The sequence below is a fragment of the Panthera tigris genome, chromosome A2 (assembly GCF_018350195.1).
Source record: "Panthera tigris isolate Pti1 chromosome A2, P.tigris_Pti1_mat1.1, whole genome shotgun sequence".
NCBI lineage: Eukaryota > Metazoa > Chordata > Mammalia > Carnivora > Felidae > Panthera > Panthera tigris.
Window position 1 is genome coordinate 101,685,725 of NC_056661.1, and position 18,975 is coordinate 101,704,699.

Sequence of the window (18,975 nt, forward strand, 5' to 3'; positions counted from 1 at the left end):
ATACTTAGATACACAAGTAACTTTATCTTTAATAAAAGTAGGAGGTTATAAAAAGTAAAAATTACAGTTTGCAAACTACATGGTATAGGTTAGATTTTCAGAAAACAGGCTCTGAGATTTGCATGCAAGGACTGTACTGGAGAATGCTCTTGGGAACATCTGTGAGAAGTGAGGGAAGGAGAATCGAACAGAGGGAAAAAATACATAGCTATGCAGTTGCCATGGAGGATTTGGCCAATCCCATAGGGAACTCTGGAACTGAGGTTGCCTTATAGAGTTATTCCAAATGAGGCGAAGGGGCTGGGCTTTTACATACATCCTCTCCCACCACCCACATGGATCAATCATTCCGTGCAGGCTCTGTTCAGGGAAAGGGAAAGGATATACCCTTAGGCATGGCAGCTTCCTTAAGCTGAAGGCAATTTCTGGAGTAGGAGCAGCTCTGAGATACTGAACTTCAACACCTCAGCAAGCAGACGGAATGAGGGCCTCAGTCCTGTATGGCAACTGGGCAGTACATCACAGGGTCCACTCTATTTCCTTATACATCTTTTAATGCAGAGTAATGCACTTACTTATTCATCTATCTAGTAGGCACCAGAAATTTCCTTTTGGAAGAATTAAGAGAAAACATAACTCTAAAAAATTAAAGTGATTTTCCAAATACAGTAGGAAATAAAGAAAAAAAGGGTACAACTTACTTAACCTATTCAAATCTCATTTGTTAACAAAGCAAATTTTTTTTTTCTTTTTTAGGTTTACACCTTTCTTGAACTGCATCATCCAGTGTTAGTTCAGGGATTTGGAACTGCAAGCTACCCTCATTCCATTCTATTCTGGGTTTGTGTTCTTTGACATTTAGCATTAGTTGGCATAAGATTTGGACTATTATTTTTTTCTATCAAACTGTGTTCATTTCTATTTGCTTTTTTTGCATAGACTTATTTGCATTTGGAACTTTTAATCAATTATACAGTAATTACTACAAAATGATAACAACATCAATGATGAGGGTGAGGATGATGATGATAGATATGGAGGGTTTACTGTGGACCAAGTATTGGACTAAGCAGGTTATATGCTTTATCTCATGACAATTCTATACAGTACTCATCAAAATCCCCATTTTTTAGATAAAGAAACTGAGACCAAGAAAGATTAAATTAATATTAGAAAGCTTGTAAATAGCACAGAATTGAATAAAAGTGGGTTGACTCAAATTCAGTGGAGTCTACTCTCTCAGGCAAGTTATGAATTACCAGTTCACCTCCTAACCAACCCACCACCCCCTACTTTAATAACCCCCATGACTAACCATCTTCCTACACCACTTTTTTATTGTTAACTATCTGGCTAGAAGATACATCATTCAATAAAGTTAGCATGGGCTTTGGACTCACAAATCTATGTTTGAAACCTACCTCTGCTGTATGGCAGCCAGTGGAAGTTAGCAAGTTATTTCACTTCTCTGAGCATGTTTCCTTCTCTGAAAAAAAAAAATGGTGATGACAAAATCTACCTCATAGGAAGTAGCCATAAACTTTCTGCTACATAATGGGCATTGAATAAATAAATGATAGCTGTTGTTATCGATAAAGATATTGACAGTTATTTTGCAAATATTTAGTAGCAGCATTGTTATCACCAAAGACTGAACTAGTGAGGAAATTTACTCACATAAAATTGATTTCCAGAATGAAGATGAGCAGAAAATTTAGGTTAGAATACTTGAAAGAGGTAGCAGCTATGGATTTCAGAATCTATACAGCTGAGCTATTAAAAAAATCCAGAATGATAAAAAAAATTAATGGTGAAAAAATAATAGAATTCTACAGATGGAAATTATTATAACCAAATAAAGAACCTGAGCCCACAAAGTAGAGTGCTTCTTTGAACTTGGTGTTTGGAAGACAAGTTAAACAAGTATTAAGTTTGTTTCTTTTGAATATATCTGTAGGATATAATCATAAATGTAAAATGATTTTTAAATCCTCAGGCATCAAAGAGTTTTTCATCATGTCAAAAAAGAGAAACTAAATGATTGCTAGTAACTGTTAAATTATATCACTTTAAAGAAAATTATGCAGTCATTAAATATTTAAGAAGTATACCTAGAGAATGCATTTTTATTAAATTCTAATAGTAGGATGCAATATTATCTATACATACCTATAAGCACATACATGAGACATATATATTTCTTTCCCCAAATATATGTTGAAGGAAATAAATGAAAATACCATCAGTGATTCTCTTCTCATGGTAGAACCATGGATAATTTTTTCCTTCCTTCTTTTTCTTCCTTTCTTTCTGTGTAAAATTACAAATTTCCATAAAGAACAAACAGTTTATAAGGAAAAATAATCCTTGTTTAGAAAGAATCTGCCCTACATTGATGTGCACTTGCCTCCTACACTCTTATTTTCCCTTGTAAGATCAGCTAATGTTTACCACTGTGGCACAAAAGGATGCAAATATTTACTTCCTAAACAGTAGGAAGGCCTTTCAAAGACACTAATGGTTGTAGGCACTCTTACAGATAGCTGATTAAGATTTGTGCACCCATAAAAAGTATAGAGATTAAAGGAGAGGACTGAAAATGTATTCATAATTAGAGAAGGGACCAGGGTTGTGTTTGGGACATGATTTACTGGTAATCAGCAAAGAACAAACTGATTATTAGCTGTTCAATTCTTGTTGGTCTTAGGGGATTCCACTCAGTGGCCTAATTAAACTGAGCTTGAAGTCTTCATATCTCCATTCAGTGGCAATTTCATTATAATATTCAGTTCTTTGCATGAGATTTGCCTTCCCTCTCTTTAATCATATGTTTTGCATTTGTGTAACACCTTCCTTGATTAGTTTCTCTACAGGATTAGCTCTTGATAACTGCATGGTTTATGAAAGCAAATGTCATATATAAGACAATCTGGATATTAAGGTTTATTGTCAGTCTTGGAATTTTTCAAAAGGGAAAACAAACAAAGGACCTGCACTTGTTTTAATTAAAATGACTTTCTTTGCTTTCTGGACTGTTTATTTGTTTGGCTCTGAGTATTTTGTAGAGATAAGATTTCAGAAAGAAAATAATCTCAATGATTGCAGAGAAATAGAAAAATATTTTATATTTTCAACTCAAACTAAGGAAATTTTTATTAGTTTTGTTATACCCAGCATGTAGGTGACCCTCTAGGAGAACAGTATGTCTTTCTGGCTCCAGGGTATCGCTTAGATTAGAAATGTTCTCAGTGCTTTGAAATATGCAGCAGAGGGGCTCTAGATGTATGTCTTTGTAACTCAAAACAAAGTAGTGATTTAGCAATTACCCAATTAATTTGATCAGTGTTGATGGCTAAACTGGGATTGATTTAAATAATGCAGCCTTTCACATGAATTTTTGGTAACAAAGCATTTGGGTAGGCCATGTAATTCATTGATTACCTAGTTCAATTACTAAATTTCAATTTCATAGTGTCCAGCGTAAACTTAGGTAGCCAAAGTTGGGCTGATTCTAACATGGGGAAACAGAATAATTTCAAGACAGTATGGCTTATAATACGAGAGATAAACATGTCTGTTATAAACAAAATAATCCCATAATATTGTTTCTGTGCCAGATTCTTTGATTAAAGTCACACATTTATAATGGCATCAGAATTTCACTTTCGAAAAGTAATATATCTTAATAACACTCTCTGTAAGCTGATAAGTAGGCCAATACAGACAAAACTTAGAAGCACTTTCAAAACTACTCTCATTTTTAAAAATTCCAGTACATATGTAGAACTGCACCATTAACAATAACTGATATTTATTCAATGTCTACTGTATAAAAAGCACACTTTAAAACAGTTTCATTTGGCTAAATTAGAGATTTATCCATGGATATTTTGTTCATAAATGAATTCTGACTTACCTGGAATAAACTATTATGAAAAATTGAAGGCACACAGATAAAATTTACACAAAAGATTATATATCAATATAACCTATTGGCACAAAAGTGATGATGTAAGTAAGTGAATGCTTGATGATTCAGGTGACTTCCCTCTGCAGAATATATGCTATCACCATAGAAAAATCTGAAATATTTTTTTCAGATTCTTGATCAATTGTAGTTTATAGTAAGTAGTCTAACTGTAGGGCAAAACTATTTAATGAATTCTAAGTTAAAATGAATCTTAAGCCATATACTGTATTCATGAACAAGACCATCCTTTTCATGAAGACAAGGACTTAACTGGTCTTGCTCATGTCTATAGTTCTAGCATCTGGGAGCACCATTACACATAAGAGGTACTTGTGCAGTGATTGTTGAATGAATCAATCAATGAGTTGATACCATGGAGGACAGAGGCAAAAATTCTGAAGTATATGCAAAAAATTTGAAATTTTTTCTCTCTACTTTAAATCAAATATTGGTTCTTTGCTGGAGGAATAACCCTATAGGCTCCTTCTTGTGTCCAGTTTCTTGGGAATATTTTTATTTCCTGGGCCACTTCTCTAAGCTGTCCCTTTATAGGCATCAGCCTTTATCTTTGAAGTCAGCACCAATTTTTCCACCAGATAGTAAGGATTTGAAAGCAGAACTAAAGTTTCTGTTTTTTTTTAAGTGATCTGTATTTTAAATATAATTTCACTCACCAGCTGTTTGTATGTATACAGTTAAGTAATTTCTCTGAGTTATAGCAAAACCATTAAGGTAATATTAAGTAACTTCTGGTGCTCAATAATTTTTACTAAATAAGCAGCTATCATTATCATCATGATCTTAGTCATCATTGTCATTATAATTGCTGTTGTTGACACAAATCTTCTCAGGATTTTTTTTTAGTAATTTCTATTTCTGATTGTGTAATATGAATGCAGTTTGAATAATTTTAGTAGTACACACTTCCTTGAACAATATTTTAATTTTTTAATGTTTATTTATTTTTGAGAGAGAGAGAGAGAGAGTGAGACAGACAGAGCTTGAGAGGGGAAGGGCCAGAGAGAGAGGGAGACACAGAATCTGAAGCAGGCTCCAGGCTCCGAGCCGTCAGCACAGAGCCGGTGTGGAGCGCGAACTCACAAACTGTGAGATCATGACCTGAGCCGAAATCAAATACTTAACCAACTGAGCCACCCAGGCTCCCCTAGATTTGTTTTTCTTTTCACATTCTTATGTGCTAATTCCAAAAACTTGATCATCTGGAGGTGTCTTTGTATTGACCATTTTTCTTCTTGTGTATGGGTCACAGATACCTACTATTTTTATGGTTTATCTATATTTTTATCATGTTCCAGACATTGTACATAAAATAACAATGGAGATCTAAGTAAAATTTAATTTTTTAATTTTTTTTTATTTTCCAGGGAGTGATTAGGGTATGGAGCTTATAATTCAGATTTGTCCTTGAGTGAAGTTGAGCTGACACTGGACCAAAGCTTAAATTAGGTTGGACTTACCTGTGATTTGTCCAACTTAGGATCCCTACACACCTGCCATTCGACTTTGTCTTTTTGATATGGGAATAAATTAGACATATTTTGTTTCAGGTTATTTTGGTTCACCTGGGGATTCAATTCTGGCAGGGCTCCTGAACTCAAGCATGACAATGATATGCCAGGGTATGTAATTTCTCTCTGCTTTCTAGTCTTTTCCCCATTGCCATTCCCCCCCACTCCCACTCATAATTAGGGTAATTATAGAGGGAGAATTGTTGGTGTGAGAAATTTATTGTAGCATTTGAGGTTCTTTCTCTTTCTAATATATCTCATTAGCTCATAGTGTTACCAAAAGATCAACTGACTTGTTGTTGTCCCTGAGAAATCTCTCTCTCTCTCTATGGCAGGATTGTCCCTTCATCCATCTGCAGAAGAGAAAGGGCCATACTTTGACTATAAAAGCCAAAGGCCAAATTCTTATGTTCCGTGAACTCTGACAGCGGGGCTGAGGACACATGACATAAGGTTGGTCAATTTATTCTCTCCTTGACACTTTGAATTTAGGGAGTCTCAGGTAGAGAAAAAGATAATTTTGGTATTTGCGGTAACATCCAGTATCCAGTGCCAGTGATCTCAAATAGATTGTTTCTGTAATTTGACAGTCTTAGGAAATCTAGGAGTTTAGCTTCTCTAAATTCTACTAATTCCTCATATTCCCATAAATCCATTTCCCCAACCTAGTTTTCCCACCTTCATTATATACTACCAATGTTGTTCTACTTTATCTAGGCTGAGATGTTTCTCTTTTGTATGTATGTCTATGTGTTTTGATTTGAGTAACTTAATATGCCTTTTCTGCTTAAATAAGAACAAGTTATTGTTTTAAATTAATAAAATTATAAATTTAAATTGCATAGCAAAAGCTGGCATAGGTTTAGTGCTCTGAAAACCTTATTTCTCTTGCCTTCTTCCCAGACCTCAATACAATTATTTGACTTCTTTTATGTCCACCTCAGAACTGGCCACAGTGTTGAATACTACCACTCTCATATATGCTTGCCAAATGAAAAGATAAATGGATTACTATGGGTAATATACTTAACTCTTATCTACCATTAGCTAATAGATTTTGTCCTGCCCCTTGATTTCAAATGACATCATATAGGTAAAATCTAGAACTGTTAAGGGTACAAAATATTAAAGACATGACAACACCTTTCTTGATATGATCTGATACTTATCAGTCTGTAAATTATACAATCATACAGAAATGACACTTGTTGATTTATTTCATTTGTTTTCACCCATTTGAAATAACTTGAAATGGATTTGTGAATCAGAGAACATTTCTTGGCCACTCATTTAAGCAAGGAAGGCAAAGATCCATGAGTAGGAATTCTGTAGATATGTTTAAATTTATTGCTTTTATAAAACCAGTTAAATTATTCATTAACATTTTACCAGATCCTTTGAAGGCAGTATTTAAAAGCATATGACTTAGAGCTCTAGTCTTCATTGTGAATGGAAAATTCACTCTCAAATCATCCAGACTTTCAAGTAATGTGTAGATGAGTAACTAAAATGATTACTTCAAATGAAGTACAGTCTAATCTACTATAACATCCCATATCATATGGAGTACTGTCTCAGTATTCTAAGAAAATTTTAGTGTCTACAGTGTCTCCTGCATTAAAAAATGAAACAAAAAAACCACAAACCCTTAATTCAAAAGGTGCTGGCTTCAGAGATTTAATGATTTATTGTGTATAAGTAAAATAGAAATTAAAGCTATTTTTCAGCCAGATATGACAGTAAGAGAATATGGCCAGCTTTGCTTTGTAGTTTCTCCAGGACCCAAATTTGTCAGTGTTTGAATAAGTTTAGTTACTGTTCCTCGACCAAAAAATAAAAATGTAGAATATGTACGGCTATTGGTCTTGATAGAAGAGTGGTATTCCATCATCACAAAGGTCCCTGGGAAACCATTTAAATAGTTTTATTGATTTTTCCCTGGTTGGCACATTTAGTTCAAACAGCTCCCAAGGAGCACCTCTGTACTTGAACTAGGATTCTTTTTTTTTTTTTTTAATTGAAGTATAGTTGACACACAATGTTACTTTAGTTTCAGGTGTAAAACATACTAATTCAACAAGTCTATACCTTACGCTACACTCACCACAAGTAGAGCTACCATCTGTCACCGTGAAATACTATTACAATACCATTGATCCTTTCCCTCTGCTTGCTGTGCCTTTCATCCCTGTGACTTATTCATTCCATAGCTGGAAGCCTGTACCTTCTACTGCCCTTCATCCATTTTTTTCCCTTTCCCTTCATCCACCTTTCCTCTGGCAATCATCAGTTTGTTCTCTGTATTTGTGGGTGTTTCTGCTTTTTGCTTGTTTATTTTTTTAGATTCTACTTAAAGGGAAAAATATGGAATTTGTCTTTCTTTGTTTATTGCACTTAGCATAATACCCTCTAGGACCATCTATATTGATGCAAATGGCAAGATTTCATTGCTGTTTTTAAAGTTTTCATTTTAATCACTTGATGCTTATCACAAGTGCACTCCTTAATCCTTATCATCTATTCATTTATTTCACCTTGATTTCATTCTTTTTTTATTGCTGAGTGATAATCCTTTATATAGCACATCTTCTTTAAACATTCATCTGTCACTGGACACTTTTTTTGCTTCCATATCTTGGTTATTGTAAATATGCTGCAATAAACATAGGAGTGTATGCATCTTTTAGAATTAGAGTTTTCTTTTCTCTGGGTGAATACCAGTAGTGGAATGAGCTAGGATTCTTGACTACTAGTGAAGAAACTACCAACACATAAGTTGCTGTCTTTTCCCTTCTGGTTATTTAGGTCTGAACTCATGTTGAGGTCTCAATATAGAGTTAAAACACAAGAAATTTGAAGAAAAAGTTTAATAGACTTTATTTTTTAGAGCAGTTTTAAGCTCACAGCAAAATTGAGTGGAAAGTACAGAGTCCCATATGTCTCCTGCCACCACACATGCACAGCTTCCCTCCTTTTCAATCTTCCACATCAGAGTGGCACGTTTCTTACAATAGATGGACCTGCACTGACACGTCATTGTTACCAAAATTCCATAGTTTACATGAGGATTTACTCTTGGTATTGTATATTTTATGGGTTGATAATGGCATGTATCAATCATACAGAATAATTTCATTGCCTTAAAAGCCCCTGTGTTGTATTTCTTATTCTTTCCCACCTAATCGCTGGGAACTACTGATCTTTTCACTGTTATATAGTTTTGTCTCTTCCAGAAAGTCACATAGTTGGAATTGTACAGTAGCTTCTTTTTATTAGTAATATGCATTTAAGTTTTCTATGTTGTTTTCATGGCTTAATAGCTCATTTCTTTTTAACATTGACTAATATTCCATTGTCTGGATGCACCATAGTGTCCCTAACCATTCACCTACTGAAGAATGTTTAGTTTCTTCCAAGTTTTAGCAAGTATAAATAAAACTGCTATAAACATCTGTGCGCAGGATTTTTATGAGGATGAATTTTCAAGTCCTTTGGGTAAATATCAAGGAATGGGATTGCTTGGTCATATGATAAGGGTTTGTTTAGTTTTGTAAGTAGCTGCCAAACTGTTTTCTAAAGTGGCTGTACCATTTTGCATTCCCACCAGCAGTAAATGAGTTTCTGTTGCTTCGCATCTTTGCCAGCATTTGGTGGTTTTATTTTTCTGAATTTTGGACATTCTGATAGGTGTGTGGTGTTCTCTCATTGTGGTTATAATTTACATTTCCCTGGTGAAATATAATGTGGAACACCTTTTTATATGCTTACTTTCTATCTATATATCTTCTTTGTTGAGGTGTCTGGTAAGGTCTTTGGCCCATTTTTTAATTAGGTTGTTTGTTTTCTTGTTATTAAACTTTAAGAATTCTTTGTATGTTCTGGATAACAGTCCTTCATCAGATATGTCCTTTACAAATACATTCTTTCAACCAGTTGTTTATATCTTTTTGTTATGTTGAAATTTGAGGAAATTTTTAATTGATAGTTTTATTATGGCATATTTCAAACACATACAAAAGTAGAGGGTATTGGACGTCCAATGATATCTGCTATAAACTTATGTTTCACCTATATCCTTTCACATTATGCCCTCCTCCCCACTCTACTGGATTATTTTGAAAATTCCAGACTTAATATTATTCACCTGAAAAGATTTCTGCACTCATCTCTAGACCAGAGAGATGTTTCCTTATTTTTAGGAAACATACTCACAATATCTTATAATCAACCATTCTTCTAGATCCATTAGAAAATGGGGTCACGAGGCAATTTGTTGCCCCTAAAACCAGAAAGATAACTGAATACAGAGAATCAGAGATTACCAGGAACAGAAATTGTAGCTGGAGCCTGGTAAGGACAATCAAAAGGTAATTGACTAATTGCTAGAGATTAAGTAGGGACCAACTTGAGAGAAAAAAAAAATGTCCTGGAGGCCTAACTTTAGGAGATCCCCACACTTGTGTGAGTTTTTACCTCCAGGAGGCCCAACAGGCTCTCCAGGTAAGGATTAGAGGAAAATCCCATCATGCATCTGGCAGAGGGAAGGCAAAAAATAATTTTCAAATACATCCAGAGTATTCTATTCTCATTAACAAAGTACTTCCCCCAAATGAATTTGTTACCAGATTCTAGCCAATATAGGGTTTAACAGAACCTAGGCAATGAAAGGAATGAAAATATCTTAATTAAGCCTCGTCCAGCCTTCCTGTCTCATCTAAGGGAAGAAAATACCTGAAAAGCAGTGTGGATGCCACAGTCTAAATCACTGGCCCACAAAAAGACTGAGACTTACTTATAGAAATATAGACTGTTTTGGGGTGCCTGGGTGGCTCAGTCGGTTAGGCGGCCGACTTCGGCTCAGGTCACGATCTCGCGGTCCGTGAGTTCGAGCCCCGCGTCGGGCTCTGTGCTGACAGCTCAGAGCCTGGAGCCTGTTTCAGATTCTGTGTCTCCCTCTCTCTCTGCCCCTCCCCTGTTCATGCTCTGTCTCTCTCTGTCTCAAAAATGAATAAACGTTAAAAAAAAAAATTAAAAAAAAAAAAAAAGAAATATAGACTGTTTCCCCTCCCTCACATCTTACCACCATCTCAGTAAGGTCCCTGTATAGTAATATGGGATTACAACTGAAAAGAACTTTAAGGCTCATTCATGCTCTATTTAAGAAAGAGTCTCTAGAGAAATACAAAGATAACAAAGACCAAAATAAGGACACTAGAGAAAATTTTATACTCTGATCTAAAGTTGCAGCAAAGAGTAAACATAGCCCAATTTTTATCTAGATAAACATAAAACCTCACACTAAAGTGTAAATGACCTCAGTTTCTTTTACTGAATACATCATATCCAACATTCAATTTAAAAAAAAGTGCATACTGGGGTGCCTGGGTGGCTCAGTTGGTTGAGCACCAACTCTTGGTTTCAGCCCAAGTCAGGATCTCACAATTCACGTGTGAGATCAGAGCCCAGCATCAGGCTCTGTTTTGACAGTGGGTAGCCTGCTTGTGATTCTATTTCCCTCTCTCTCTGTCCCTACCACACTCACTCTTTCTCTTTCAAATAAATAAATAAACATTTAAAAAAGCATACTAAAAGGCAAAAAAGTAGTTGGAAGAGAAATAGTAGGCTTTAGAATCAAACTCAAATATGGCAGAGATGTTGGAATTATCAGACTAAAAATTTATAACAACTATGATTAATGCACTAAACTCTAATAAAAAAAAGGGGGATGCAGCATGAAAGAACAGATTAGTAATGTAAGCAGAGAGATAGAAACCCAAAGAGAGAATCAAGAAAAATTTTTAGAAATCAAATAAAATGTAACAGAAAAAAAGAAAGAAAGAAAGAAAAAGACTCGACAGTCCTGAGTAGACTGGACATGGCTGAGGAAAGAATTAGTGAGCTTAAACTCATGTCAGGAGCAGGAAAAACTGCCAAAACTAAAAACAACACAATTCAGTCCATATCACAGGCTACTAAGATAAAAAAAAAAAAAAGTTGAGAAGTTACAAATTATTATATCAGACAGGAAATAGAGGTTATCACTACTGTTCCAATGAATAATAAGAGGATTATAAAAGAATGTAGGAACAACTCTATGACTTAAGATTTGATAATTTGAATGAAATGGACCAATTCCTTGAAAGATACAAATTACCAAACTTACATGAGGAGAAATAGATCATTTGAATAGGCCTATATCTGTTAACAGAATTTAATCATTTAATAATATCCTTCTGAAATAGAGAGAACTAGGGGCGGCTGAGTGGCTCAGTGGGTTGAACATCCGACTTCAGCCCAGGTCATGATTGCACGGTTCATGGGTTCGAGTCCTGCATCATGCTCTGTGCTGACTGCTCAGAGCCTAAACCCTGCTTCACTTTCTGTGTCTCCCTCTCTCTCTGTCCCTCCCCAACTCGTTCTCTCTCACTTAATAATAAATAGATATTAAAAAAATAAAAATAAAAAAAATAAACAAAGATCTAGGCCCGGATCATTTCACTGGGGAATTTACAAAACATTAAATCAACTCCCTAAAATTACTTTCAGAAAAATAAAAACAGAGGGAATACTTCCAAAAACATTTTTTGAGGCCAGAGTTACCTTGATACCAAAACAAACAAACAAATAAAATGACAAGGAATCAGTATTACAGACTGATATTTCTCATGAACATAGATGTAAAAATCCTAAACAAAAAATGATCACATAAAAACAAACAAATACATCAAAAGAATCATACCCTACAACTAAGTGGCATTTATTCTGGTTTTTCAAAGATGGTTCATCATTTAAAAAATAAGAAGGAGGGGCACCTGGGTGGCTCAGTTGGTTAAGCATCTGACTTTGGCTCAGGTCATGATCTCACAGTCCTTGAGTTTGAGCCCCGTGTCAGGCTCTGGGCTGACAGCTCGGAGCCTGGAGCCCACTTCAGATTCTGTGTGTCCCTCTCTCTGACCCTCACCTGTTCATGCTGTGTCTTCCTCTGTCTCAAAATAAATAAACATTTAAAAAATTTTAAAAAATAAGGAGATAAGCAAACTGATTGGACAAAAGGATGAAAATGGTGGATAAAGATACTTCAATGGAAAACTGTTAACCATGCCAGATGGTAGATTCTGTTGATTTGACCAGTTTTGGAGGTGAGAATGAGGGAAAGTCTCAAGAGATTTTTGATGCACATATCTTTAACCACATCTAATAATGTAAAGTAATTGCATGGTAATCTAAATAATATCCTGAAGTAAAGTAAGTATCCTTACTTTAAAATCAAAGTTTCGTCTTTGCCAATTTTGATGCCTTTGATTTCCTTTTGTTGTCCGATTGCTGATGCTAGAACTTCCAGCACTATGTTAAACAACAGCGGTGAGAGTGGGCATCCCTGTCGTGTTCCTGATCTCAGGGAAAAAGCTCTCAGTTTTTCCCCATTGAGGATGATGTTAGCTGTGGGCTTTTCATAAATGGCTTTTATGATCTTTAAGTATGTTCCTTCTATCCCGACTTTCTCAAGGGTTTTTATTAAGAAAGCATGTTGGATTTTGTCAAAGGCCTTTTCTGCATTGATTGACAGGATCATATGGTTCTTCTCTTTTTTTTTGTTGATGTGATGTATCACGTTGATTGATTTGCGAACGTTGAATACTGACGCATAGGGGCACTTGTACCCCAATGTTTATAGCAGCACTCTCAACAATAGCCAAATTATGGAAAGAGCCTAAATGTCCATCAACTGATGAATGGATAAAGAAATTGTGGTTTATATACACAATGGAATACTATGAGAAAGAATGAGAAAGAATGAAATATGGCCTTTTGTAGCAACGTGGATGGAACTGGAGAGTGTGATGCTAAGTGAAATAAGCCATAGAGAGAAAGACAGATACCATATCGTTTCACTCTTATGTGGATCCTGAGAAACTTAACAGAAACCCATGGGGGAGGGGAAGGAAAAAAAAAAAAAGAGGTTAGAGTGGGAGAGAGCCAAAGCATAAGAGACTGTTAAAAACTGAGAACAAACTGAGGGTTGATGGTGGGTGGGAGGGAGGGGAGGGTGGGTGATGGGTATTGAGGAGGGCACCTTTTGGGATGAGCACTGGGTGTTGTATGGAAACCAATTTGACAATAAATTTCATATATTAAAAAAAATAATAATAAAAATAAAATCAAAGTAAGCAAAACAAATTAAAATGCACTTGAAAAAGCTCCAAAGACATTGATCAGAGTGTATTATAAAGATAAAATTCCCAAATAGGAAATATAAATAGGAAGGACAATTGGGCCAGGAAATTTCGACATCACTGGTATTTATTCCAGTATTTATTCCATCAGTATTTGTTACTTATTAGAATGCTAATGTTTTTATATTCCTAGTACATATTTTGTAGGAGAAGTAAGCTCATTTCAAAAGACTTGTGGGGAGAGATAAAGTTTCCCAAAGAAACAAACAAATAAACAAAAATTTAAGGAGCTTGTGACATTTAACCAGTCCTGAAAGAAATATTAAAGGGGTCTCTTTGAGTGGAAAGGAAAGACCAAAAGTGATGAAGAATAGAAAGGAACAGAGAAAATCTTCACAAAGACAAAACAAGTAATAAAATGGTACTAAATACATGTCTATCAATAATTACTATGAATGTAAATGGACTAAATACTCCAATCAAAAGACATAGGGTTTCAGAATGGATAAAAAAATAAAAATAAATAAATAAAAAACAAGATCCATCTATATGCTGCCTATAAGAGACTCATTTTAGGCCTAAAGACACCTGCAGATTGAAAGTGAGGGGATGGAGAACCGTATATTATGCAGATGAAAGTCAAAAGAAAGCCAGAGTAGCAATACTTATATCAGACAAACTAGATTTTAAACCAAAGACTATAACAAGAGATGAAGAAGGGCACCATACCATAATAAAGGGGACTATCAAACAAGACGAACTAACAATTGTAAATATATATGCTCCCAACATGGAAGAAAACAAATATTTAAAAAAAATTAATAACAAACATAAAGGAACCATTGATAATAATACAATAATAGGAGGGGACTTAAACACCCTTCTAACATCAATTGACAGCCCATCTATGCAGAAAATCAACAAGGAAACAATAGCTTTGACTCACACATTGGGCCAGATGGATTTAACAGATTTAGTCAGAACATTTCATCCTAAAGCAGCAGAATGCACATTCTTTTCAAGCACACATGGAACATCCTCAAAAATAGGTCACATACTAGGTCACAATCAGGCCTCAACAAGTATAAAAAGATCGAGGTCATACCATGCATATTTTCTAACCACAATGCTACGAAACTTGAAGTCAACCACAAGAAAAAAATTGGAAAGCACTCAAATACATGTAAGTTAAACAATATGCTACTAAATAATGAATAGGTCAACCAAGAAATTAAAGAGGAAATAAAAATAACATACATGGAAACAAATGAAAATGAAAACACAATGGTCTAAAACCTATAGGATGCAGCAAAAGCAGTTGTAAGAGGGAAGTACATAGCAATAAAGGCCTACCTAAGAAGCAAGAAAAATCTCAAATAAAGAACATAAACTTACACCTAAAGGAGCTAGAAAAATAATAACAAATCAAAAAGAAAAGAGAAAGGGCCCAAATAGGTAAAATCACAAACGAGAGAGGAGAAATAACAACCAACACTATAGAAATACAAACAATTATAAGAGAATATTGTGAAAAATTATATGCTAAAAAATTGGACAACCTGGAATAAAGGGATAGATTCCTGGAAATACATAAACTATCAAAACTGAAACAAGAAGAAGTAGAAAACATGAACAGACCAATAACCAGCAAAGATACTGAATCAGTAGTCAAAAATCTCCCAACAAACAAAAGTCCGGAGCCAGATGTCCTCACAGGGGAATTCTATCAAACATTTAAAGAAACGTTAATACCTGTTCTTTGCACACTATTCCAAAAAATAGAAATGGAAGGAAAACTTCCAAATTCATTGAGTGAGGACATCATTACTCTGATTCCAAAACCAGAAAAAGACTCTACTAAAAAAAAATAATCACAGGCCAATATCCCTGATGAGCATGGATGCAAAAATTCTCAACAAAAATATTAGCAAATTGAATTCAACAGTACATTAAAAGAATCACTCACCACGATCAAGTGGGATTTATTCCTGCACTGCAGGGCTGGTTCAATATTCACAAATCAATCAACCTGATACACCACATTAATACAAGAAAGGATAAGAACCATATGATCCTTTCAATGGATGCAGAAAAAGCATTTGATAAAGTACAACATCCATTCCGGATAAATGCCTTCAATAAAGTAAGGATAGAGGGAACATACTTCAACATAATAAAGGCCATATGTGAAAAGCCTGCAGCTAAATATCATCCTCAATGGAGGAAAACTGAAAGCTTTTCCTCTATGGTCAGGAACAAGACAAGGATATCTACTCTCACCACTGTTATTCAACATAGTACTGAAAGTCCTAGCCTCAGCAAACAGAAAACAAAAATTTAAAAATAAAAGGCATCTAAATCAGCAAGGAAGAAGTCAAACTTTTACTATGTGCAGATGACATGATACTCTATATAGAAAACCAAAGATTCCACCAAAACATTGCTAGACCTGATACATGAAGTCATAAGATACAAAATCAATGTACAGAATCTGTTGCATTTCTATATACCAATAATGAAGCAGCAGAAAGAGAAATCAAGGAGTTAATGCCACTTATACTTACACCAAAACCCAGAAGATAACTAGGAATAAATCTAACCAAAGAGGTAAAAGATCTGTACTAAAAACTATAAAACACCGATAAAAGAAATTGAAGATGACAGAAAGAAATGGAAAAGTATTCCATGCTTATGGATTGGAAGAACATTGTTAAAATGTCTCTACTGCCCAAAGCAATCTACACATATAATGCAATCCCTATCAAAAATACCACCAGCAGTTTTTGCAGAGCAAGAACAAACAACCCTAAAAACCACAAAAGACCTCAAATAGCCAAAGCAATCTTGAAAAAGAAAAGCAAAGCTGCAGACATCCCAATTTTGGGCTTCAAGTTATATTACAAAGCTGTAGTCACCAAGACAGTATGTTACTGGCACAAAAACAGACATATAGGTTAATGGAACAGAATAGAAAACACAGCAATGAACCTATAACTATATGGTCAATTAATCTTCAACAAAGCAGGAAAGAATATCCAATGGGAAAAAGACAGTCTCTTCAACAAATGGTGCTGGGAAAACTGGATAGCAAAATGCAAAAGAATGAAGCTGGACCACTTTATTATACCATACACAAAAATAAATTAAAAATGGATAAAATACTTAAATGTGAGACAGGAAACCATCAAAATCCTAGAGGAGAACACAGACAATAACCTCTTTGACATTGGCCGTACCAACTTCCTCCTAGATATGTTTTCTGAAGCAAGATAAACAAAAATAAACTGTTGGGACTTCATCAAAATGAAAAGTTTTTGCATAGCAAAGGAAACAATTAACAAAACTAAAAGCCTACAGAATGGAGAAGATAATTGCAGGTGACATATCTGATAAAAGTTTAGTATCCAAAATCTACAAAGAACTTCTCAAACTGAACACCCCAAAAAACAAATAATCCCGTTAAAAAATAGGAAGAAGAAGACATATTTCCAAGGAAGACATCTAGATGGCTAACAGACACATGAAAAGATGCTCAACATCACTCATCATCAGGGAAATACAAATCAAACTACAATGAGATATCAGCTCATACCAGTTGGAATGGCTAAAATTAACAATAGGTGTTGGCAAGGATGTGGACAAAGGGGGAACCCTCTTGTATTGTTGGTGAGAATGCAAACTGGTTTAGCCACTCTGGAAAACAGTATGGAGTTTCCTCCCTAATATTTATAGCAGCATTATCAACAATAGCCAAATTATAGAAAGAACCCAAATGTCCATATATATAATGGAATATTATTCAGCCATAAAAAAGAATGACATCTTGCCATTGTAATGACATGGATGAAGCTAGAAAGTATTATGCTATGTGAAATGACAGTCAGCAAAAGACAAATACCAAGTGATTACACTCATATGTGGAATTTAGAAACAAAACAAATGAAAAAAACAAATGAGAAAAAAGTGAGGCAAACCAAGAAACGGACTCTTAACTATAGAGAACAGACTGAGGGTTGCTGGAGGGGAAGTGGACAGGGCAATGGTTTAAATATGTGATGGGTGGGGCATTTGGACGAGCACTGGGTGTTGTCTGTAAGTGATGAATCACCAAATTCTTCACCTGAAACTAATATTATAGTTCCAATAGATTCCAACTGATTGGAATTTAAATAAAAATTTGGAGAAAGAAAAGAAACATAATGTGAATGTAAAAATTAAAGACAATAAAAAAATACCAGTGATTGAAATTGTGCAGATCTCTTAGTTACTCTTTTCTTTTTTCTTTTTTTTTCTTTTCTTTTTATTCTTTTCTTTTCTTCTCTTTTCTTTTTACAGATGCCTATGAATAATAACAAATGTTTAAATTATTGGAGATATTTTATAGCAAGAGAACTGAGCTTTTCACCAGAAGGATTTTCATATATTGCTAAAAAATTCTAATCCAGTTATTTGATCATTTGCAATGACACAACACATTTCAACTAGTTACACTACATTAAGGTTATAATAGCAGTATTGGCTCTTCAGGATAAAAGAAAATCCTGGTCATTAGTAATGGTCAATAAAATATTAACTCTGTATGAGAAAATGTCTTCTTTTAAATCAAGAAACACAATGTTATTATGCTGAAACGTTAACACTAATTTGATTATGAGATAGTAGACAAAATCTTTCCTAATCTTATTTATGCACTTATATTTTAAAATCGAGCAATATAAATATTGTTAAATAGCATGGCCATATATTAAAAGATGAAAAAATAAATTTTGTAGGAATTCCATTAACAACTATCATTCCATCCACTAATTTTAAGTGATAAATAACTAACTGTGATACAGAAAGATCAAATAACCTGCACATGAGGACTGAATTGGTGAGTGGCAGGGCCAGTGTCATTATCAAGGCCTTTAGCTCTTTAAGACATTTTGCAACTTGTTGGTCTATATTACCATGACCTATAAAATATGAAGTTTAAATACTTATGTCTCTCCACCACTGAACATGTCATAGGAAAGTAGAATGAAATTAATTTCAAAAATATTTACCTTTCTCCTAGGATATGATAGAAAGAGGAGCTTGGAGAAGGTCAAATGTCAGTGTCACTGAGGTTTCTGAATCTATTACAATTCACATATAAGCAAATAGCCTAAAAGATATGGCTTTTATTTTTACTTAAGTTTACTTAAGTTTAATCTGCTCTTTAAATTATTCATAAGCATTCTGTTTATTAGTATATATTTATTCTGTATATTCCTAGGAAACATGTCTTATTTGCTCTTTGTAGATAAATTAGAAGTTAATG

General features: G+C 34.5%; 1 long non-coding RNA gene across 1 annotated transcript in view; it reads left to right on the forward strand.

Moving 5' to 3' along the window:
* The first annotated feature begins 5,543 nt into the window (after nt 1-5,543).
* LOC122233695 overlaps nt 5,544-18,975 on the forward strand; it is a 49,371-nt gene continuing 35,939 nt past the window's right edge. Inside the window, exons 1-2 of the long non-coding RNA XR_006211362.1 lie at nt 5,544-5,610; nt 5,835-5,952. This is a non-coding gene — a long non-coding RNA (uncharacterized LOC122233695). The remainder of the gene's footprint in view (nt 5,611-5,834; nt 5,953-18,975) is intronic.